The 7,330-nt window shown below is 29.1% G+C and overlaps 1 long non-coding RNA gene across 1 annotated transcript; it reads left to right on the top strand.

The window, feature by feature from the left end:
- The first annotated feature begins 206 nt into the window (after window positions 1-206).
- Window positions 207-2,127, top strand: LOC141450622 (uncharacterized). Its single transcript, XR_012456194.1, has 4 exons — window positions 207-448; window positions 818-992; window positions 1,184-1,343; window positions 1,755-2,127. It is a non-coding gene; the product is annotated as an uncharacterized lncRNA (long non-coding RNA).
- Window positions 2,128-7,330: the final 5,203 nt, after the last annotated feature.

The following is a 7,330-nucleotide window of genomic DNA, read 5'->3' as shown; positions in this document are numbered from 1 at the left end:
AACATTAGGTAAATCATGCCTCAAAAGAAATTTTCTAAATGGTTTATGAATTTAATAATGATAAAGGGAGAAATCATGCCAATAAAATCTACCAGAGTGCTATGAGTTTCTATTCTAAGTTCATAGAGTGCTCACTTTGCTATATCGAACGTTTTACATTTACTATTGATTAGATCTAAGTCGATTTTTTTTTGATATTGGGAACGATGAACAGTTGTTCTTATACCAGAAATGATGTCTTAGCAGGGACTGTAGATTGTACGTTGTTAACACATGGATGTAAAAAGTATTTAGTGCTCTTAAAAAGTTATGTGTAATATAATACTAGTTTCAATTTTATTTAAGTTAGAAATGAAGTGTAAAATATGAATCGTATCTATCTAAAAAGTATCTTAAGTAATGGGGTTAAAACTTGTGAATTTGAGGTTAAACTATGGCTGCAACAATAGTTGAGTATACATGAACATCTTTTAACAGTTAATTACCAAGTTGCATCAAATTTTTTGTCGCAACAAGTCAGTTAATTTCATTTATAAACTATTTTAATATATTTACTTAACTATAACTGACTACCAAGCATTATCAACACTTCTGATTTCTTTGCAGATTCTTAAATATCAACTTTTAATATGAAATATTGACTTACAAGTCATTAACAGTTCAGTTAATTGTTAGTTTAGTAAAGTGAATAAGTCAAGAACCAAATTATTTCCTAAAATATTAGTGTGTTTAACGAACTGGTTTAATTTTAGCACATTAATTCTAAGACTGATTCCTAAGTTTTGATAATAAGATTGTAAAATTCTTACCTTCTCAGCATTGTCGTACATCTAATGAACATCATTTTTGGCAAGTTGCACTATCACGACTCACATTTGGACTCAGACCTGCAAATGAAAATCTCCATTATACTAGAGAATTGACACAAGTTTAAGTTCACAATTCACATTTCAAGACAGTAGAATATGATCCCAAGATAATTCAGATTTCATGTAAGTATTGATTGATAGAAAATACTATTATCTTTTAGTGATATCGTATTTCAGAAATGTGTACTTAACATTTCTCATAATTCTATGAATACAGAATTATGATTAGCAAGATTTTCAACTACTTTAGTAATGAGGCATTGGAAATTGCTCATTTCTTTAATATTAATACAAACTTTGTCTTCTTCTTATAGGAAAAACTTTACAACAGAACTTGGAAAATATTTTAGAACTTTTAAGTGTGACGTCACTGGCCAATTGATACAGATTATTCTGCATTTCAGCTAAATTTTCTACCATGAATTATCACAAAGAAAGAAAATAAATTATTATTGCCAGTAGATTATCTATTTGGTAAGGCAGAAAACAAGGTATTTGTTGAATTAACTTAAATATTCCATGCTGAATCATTCAAGGTCAATGTAAGAATTTGATTTCAATTCTTGAAAATCATCTCATAGATAAATTTCGCAAAGTAAGAACATTATGATCATTATTGAATTTGATGCAAAATATTAAATGAATTTGACTTACTCATAAAGGTTTTCCATTTAAAATACGAGATTAAATACCAATCCAAGTACTAGAACGCCATTATAGATTCTTAAATCGAAGATCACAATTTTTAAACTGTCTCATTTACAAAATCCGTATTTGTGCTCAGTCTTATCATTTTAAATTCCTAATTATACCACTTATAATATTTGAAATAAACTATGACTTAATTTCTTTAAATGTAATATTAAATTAAATTTACTTATACAGGAACCAACTTCAGTCGAGGCGATGGAAAATGGAGTACGGAACTGCAAACCACTGCCTACATTTATAAATTTCATCATTATTTAAATATATTTTAAGAATTGTTTTAAAGTTATAATTATTATTATTTTATATTTTAATAGATATTTTTAATGAATTTCTTTTTATTAAAAAAATATATATATATATATAAATTGTATTTCCTCTTTGTACTGGAAAGAACTTAGTCAAGAAGCCATTGCTTTTTTCCTGTGCCGTGACCCAGATTGCAGCTCTTTTATTCTGTAAAATTATTTATTTTTAAAAATTGTAAAATGGAATTATTGTTTGAAGTTTTGTAAGTTGTTAATAAAAAACTAGTGTTTTAATAGTTTAATGAAGTGTAATCGTGTTTTTATTAATTTAATTAGTGGTCGAATCCCAATTTCTTTTCTTGGGTCTACCACAATGGTTGGGTAAGTTCAGTTTTACTTTTATTACTTTTATTATACTTTATCAGTTTTTATGCTTTTTTAGGTTCAATAATATGATTAATGATAAATCTTTTTTGATAAAGATATTTGAGTGAGAGTCAGTTTGATTTATTATTGGCTTTAATTTTTCTTGACTATTACATTTGCTTGGGAAATATGTAGTTGAAGCACAAACTTAAATTTGCTCACAAAATGATAATAAGTTTAAAATTACCAATATTATTTGCTACAATTGTAATGAGAAATCGTTACAAAAAACTATTTTTCCACAATATTGATTTAAATATCATGTGCCATGTAGAGGCCTTTTTTTTTTAAAAAAAAAATGTAAGATAAATCATGGTCTTGAGTTTCCTAATATCACTCGAAGAAATTTCCAATCAATGAATTATATATACAAGTTTTTTAGTGGAGAAATGCCCTACAAGAAAAACAATTTCTTCAAGAGGGTAAAATTGGAACTTTTTTCTATTACTCCAGGGAATCTGGAAATAAGAAATTGGTTTTAAATGTTCGCTCTGTACACTCAGGAACATTTATTTTTTGTTTAACTATGTATTTTTACTATAATTTTTCTTTATGAAGTTAACTTATTTATTTAATTACTCATTTTCTCTCTGTCTTGGTTTTGGCAGAAATAATGATTTTTCACAAAAAAACCAGCAAACATTCAGAAAAGAGTTTTTATTCACATTTAAAATGCTTCTTGATTTTACAAATACTTAACTTACTTTATGCTTACTAAAGCATAATATCATGTATTTAATTCATAGCACATATTCTGCACACTGAACTTAGTTTTTCTTTTTCATTGCTTTTATTCCTGACTTATTCTGGGTTGGAATTAAAACTTATGAACCTTGAAGAGATTTGCAATCGTAAGTTGAATGGACTTAACTTTACTTAATTCATTTTTTTAGTACTTTTTTTTTATAAAAACCTATGGTTTTTATTAATTAAATGTTAGCGTCACTTCAGAAATACCTTTAAATTAACAACTGAACAAAGAATGTTACTTAAAGATTCGTTTCAATTTCTGAAAACTTTCTACCAAGATAATGGATTCCTCTTGGTACATTGATCGTCTTCTCAGTCATGTCTTCACTCTGCACAGCCAAAAATAAAAGTCTGTCCAGTTATGAGAAATAGTAGCAGCAGATATCTTGATTCTTTGCAGGTTTTACTTCGCTGCCTTTTTTTTCCAAATGCCTGAAGCTAATAGATGTGAAAATTTACTCGCTATGTATGAAATGTAAAGGTTTTCATGTCTGTTTTTCTGCTTTTAATAGATTTTCATCTGTTTTAATTCATTCTGAATAGTTTTCTCGAATTGTAACAAAGCATTCACAGAAAGGATTCATTCTTTGTTAAATGAGGTTCATAATCATTCAGATAAGATATCAAGAAAATTAAAGATACATATGCCTTCCAATAGGCTATTCTGATCACTTTAGCTTTGATTTTCCTAGGCTTTCCTTAAAATTTAGTTGAGTGTACCAAACATTTCTTGGTCTTGATGCCTTTAGATTTTCTAAGCAATTGTGTATAGCTAAAAATTCAAAAATAATTACATAGATAAGCATATGCATTCAGCATTTGTTAATACGATTAATATTGATTTAAGTTCATATTATACTATGACTTATGTACAATATACTATACTTACAATATTTTTTGTGACCTAGAGCTAGTTTCTAGTTCAACATAGTCTCGGGAAGCCCAATTTAAAGCGAGCTCTTTCCTGCCTGGTGCATTGCTCCTCAGCACTTAGCATGTCTTAAGGTATTCTATGTTGTATAAGATATCTGTATTGGCTCCAATCCTAAAGAGCTATACCTGCGTGTAATCGTGTCCAATTTCAAGTAGTTTTTCTTGTCCATTTCGTTGGTATTCTTTTATTTGGGCTGCAGACTTGCTCTCATTTCTTTTCAGCATCAATTTCCTTCTGGTCGTCTCTCTCCAAAACGATATTAGACATGGTTAACACGTTGAATCATGTAATCCCTTATTGTGCACTTATTCATTGGTTTAAGAAGTCTTGCACTTTAATAGGAAGAAAGAATAATGCCAATTCCAGTAATGATTTTTTTTTATTTTGACGAGCTTTCGTCCTAAGGACTGGGTCATCTTCACGGCTTACTGACAATATAATATTTTTACATGGTTATAGTTAAGAAAGGTGTATCTTCTGTCCGTCCTGTCTGCTTATGAACTTTGTCTAGTTACTTTGGACTAAGGAATGTTATATTTTGTTATTAAAATAACTAAAATTCTGATCATTATGTTGATTCTGCTTTTTTAAAATAAGACCAATTAATTCAAGACTCCATATCCTTTTTGTCATTAGAAGTGATATCTTCATTTTGAACTGACATTTAAACAAGAAATGGATGTACTTATAACAAAATTGATTAATAGAAGAATGAAAGATCCTGGTAAATACTAGATAAGGCTGCATTTAATAAAATCTAATACACAATCGTGATCTTATCAGCAACCTAGTGATTACAAAGCTCTTAGAAACCAATTTGAATTTTTGTTTTTTTCAAAACTTTCGAATCCAAATTTGAATGTTTCTTTTATGATTACATATAATGACTTATGATTAGCAAAAGTTGCCTTAAGGTGGAGCAAATCGTCTCTTCCGTAAGGGAAATACTTTCATTACTTTGAATTAAGTTCGATTTCAAATTATAATTAGTATTTTAGAACATTTTTTCTCAGATAATGGAGATATTCTTAATTCTGGGATTGGGTTCTTTCCGGCAATACTGCTAAGAGAGAAAACGTTCTGAGATTATTATAACACTGATTTTGTCAGATAAAGTTTCAAGCTTCATGATTTCCATCATCTAATTAATCAATATCGCAGAAGCATAATAATTTCAAGAGTTTTGTTGAATGATTAAAATTATTCTATGGAACAGAGCTATAAAACTGTTCTTAAAAAAATATGAATGCAAATTATATTCTACTAAATTTAATTATAAACATTCTAATTTTTTTTAAATATCTTAGATGGGGCTCTGAAGGAATCTTTTTATTTTATTTCTTCGATGCAATGAGTGCTTCTAAATATATTTAAAACCATAAATTTGGGGAATCCATCTGATATTTTAATATGATGAGTTTTGCAAGTAAAATAATTACTCTTTATCTTTGGATATGATGAAAAAATAATCTTAAAATAAAAACCATGGTTTCTGCCTTTATCCCTGGCACAGATTTCTTAAGGCCCTACCTTCCTGGGATCTTTTGCTTTATCCTAATGTCTTGCGTTTCATTAAGCTCAATTTTCGTTTCAAGACATAGAGCTAAAAAAAAGAGAGAATACAATGTGTCTCTTGTCTTTTATCCCGTTCAATAAACTTCTCTTTCTAGAAAGCCGTCTTTCTTTCTTGTTGGGTTCTCTTAATGCATTTTTTTAAAGAGTTTTTTATATTCATTCTGCATCATTTTCTTAATTGCAAATTGAAATTAATCCTTAAGAATTGTATTTACAGCTTAAAAATTATTTACCATAATGTAGTCCGCCTTGAACTGAATTTTAATAATTATGATAATATTTGTAGACGGTGCTGAAAGTCTGAATTTTTGTTTTTAAAAGTGAAATTGGTAGTTTTCTCTTTATTTCAATAGTTCATTGCTTAGCACTTTGCAAAACTGTGATTAAATGAATGTAATGTTTCGTTTTTGAGAACACAGTACTTGGAGAACTGTTGGAGTTTTTGATATTCAATTACCTTAATTTTTCTTTTCTCATTTTGAGATTTTTGTTGGTTAGCGTTAGCTATTTTTTCTTTCTTTTACAAAGAATTGCTGCCTCTGAAACAACTAGAATGTTCTTAAGGTTTCTAGCTTGTTGGAACAGGAGAGGAATTCTGAAAATTGAATCATAAGACTTTTGGATATCATAGAAGATAGGCAGTTCACTTTGCTATTTTGTATCTAGGGAAAATTCCTTAATTTTTCTATTTTTTCTGTATTTTCTCGATGGCCATTTTTTGGACAGGATTTTTTTAATCGGAAAAATTTTAGGAAAGTATAGAATGGACAAAAATAGGCTATTATTAAGCAGTGTGGAACTATTGAAATATGCAAAAAAAAGGGTGATTCTAATTTTCTGAATCTGCTTTTCCTGACTCAATTTAATTTTTACGCCTCCAAAAAGGGGTCTCAGCCCTTAGCCCCTCGCTACTGTAATTGGTGATTTGGTGTTTCAGTTTTAGGTATTTTAGATGAAGTTGCTATTGTTTTGTTATTAACTTTTTTATTTTTGTCTATTTACTGTGTTTTCATAATAGATTATAATTTCAGCTTTGTATTTTGTAATTCAGTTTAAAATGGGGTATTACATTATTACTGTTTGATCCGTTTATCTTGCTTCATACACTTGCAGACCAAAGTGTCTTTATCTTTGAAATTGAAGATTCCATTCTTGTAACACACCATCTAAATGTCTCTACAGAATTTTCTTCAGCTGGTTTTCCTCTCTTGTTGTTTCCTTCTGTGAAATTCTTTCCTTTTTTTTGAAAAATTTCTTGATAAATATAGTTTATGATCATAGTATAATTACTCATTCGTGGACGCCACAGCCCTTTGAAGATCTGAGCCTCCTCAGTTATCCATCTCCACTGGTAGTGGTTCTACTCAGTACTTCGCCTTTTCCTTGCGTCAGATCTCCTAAAAAGATCGTCCTCTATATCCTCGAAGACATAATTATCTTAGCCTTCCCCTCCTTCTTCTACATCCCGGTTTCCCATTAAGTTTTCAACGTTCAGATACTCGGGCTCCATTCTCTCTACACGTCCCATATATAAATTTTTTCCCCTTCTTTTACCCATTAGTCCCAGGTTAGTTATATCTAGCACGGAGCTCTTCATTTTTCCTTATTCTCCATATCGATCGTCCTGTAAATAATAAGCTTCAATGTCAGAAGGAGCAATCTGTAACTAAGAATCTGTTTTCCGCTGAATATCCTAGCTAATGTTATTTTTAATTACTTAAAAATGAAAAGTGATAGTTATTAACCCTAATTTAAAATTTCTGTTAAAATTTAATTAATAAATAAGCTACTATTTCATGAAAATCTTTTAATAAAACCAC

Source organism: Rhodnius prolixus, unplaced genomic scaffold, assembly GCF_049639745.1.
Source record: "Rhodnius prolixus isolate KJV_2025 unplaced genomic scaffold, Rpr scaffold_8, whole genome shotgun sequence".
Lineage (NCBI taxonomy): Eukaryota > Metazoa > Arthropoda > Insecta > Hemiptera > Reduviidae > Rhodnius > Rhodnius prolixus.
Note: the sequence above shows the minus strand (reverse complement) of the source record. Positions and strands in the feature narration are given on the sequence as shown.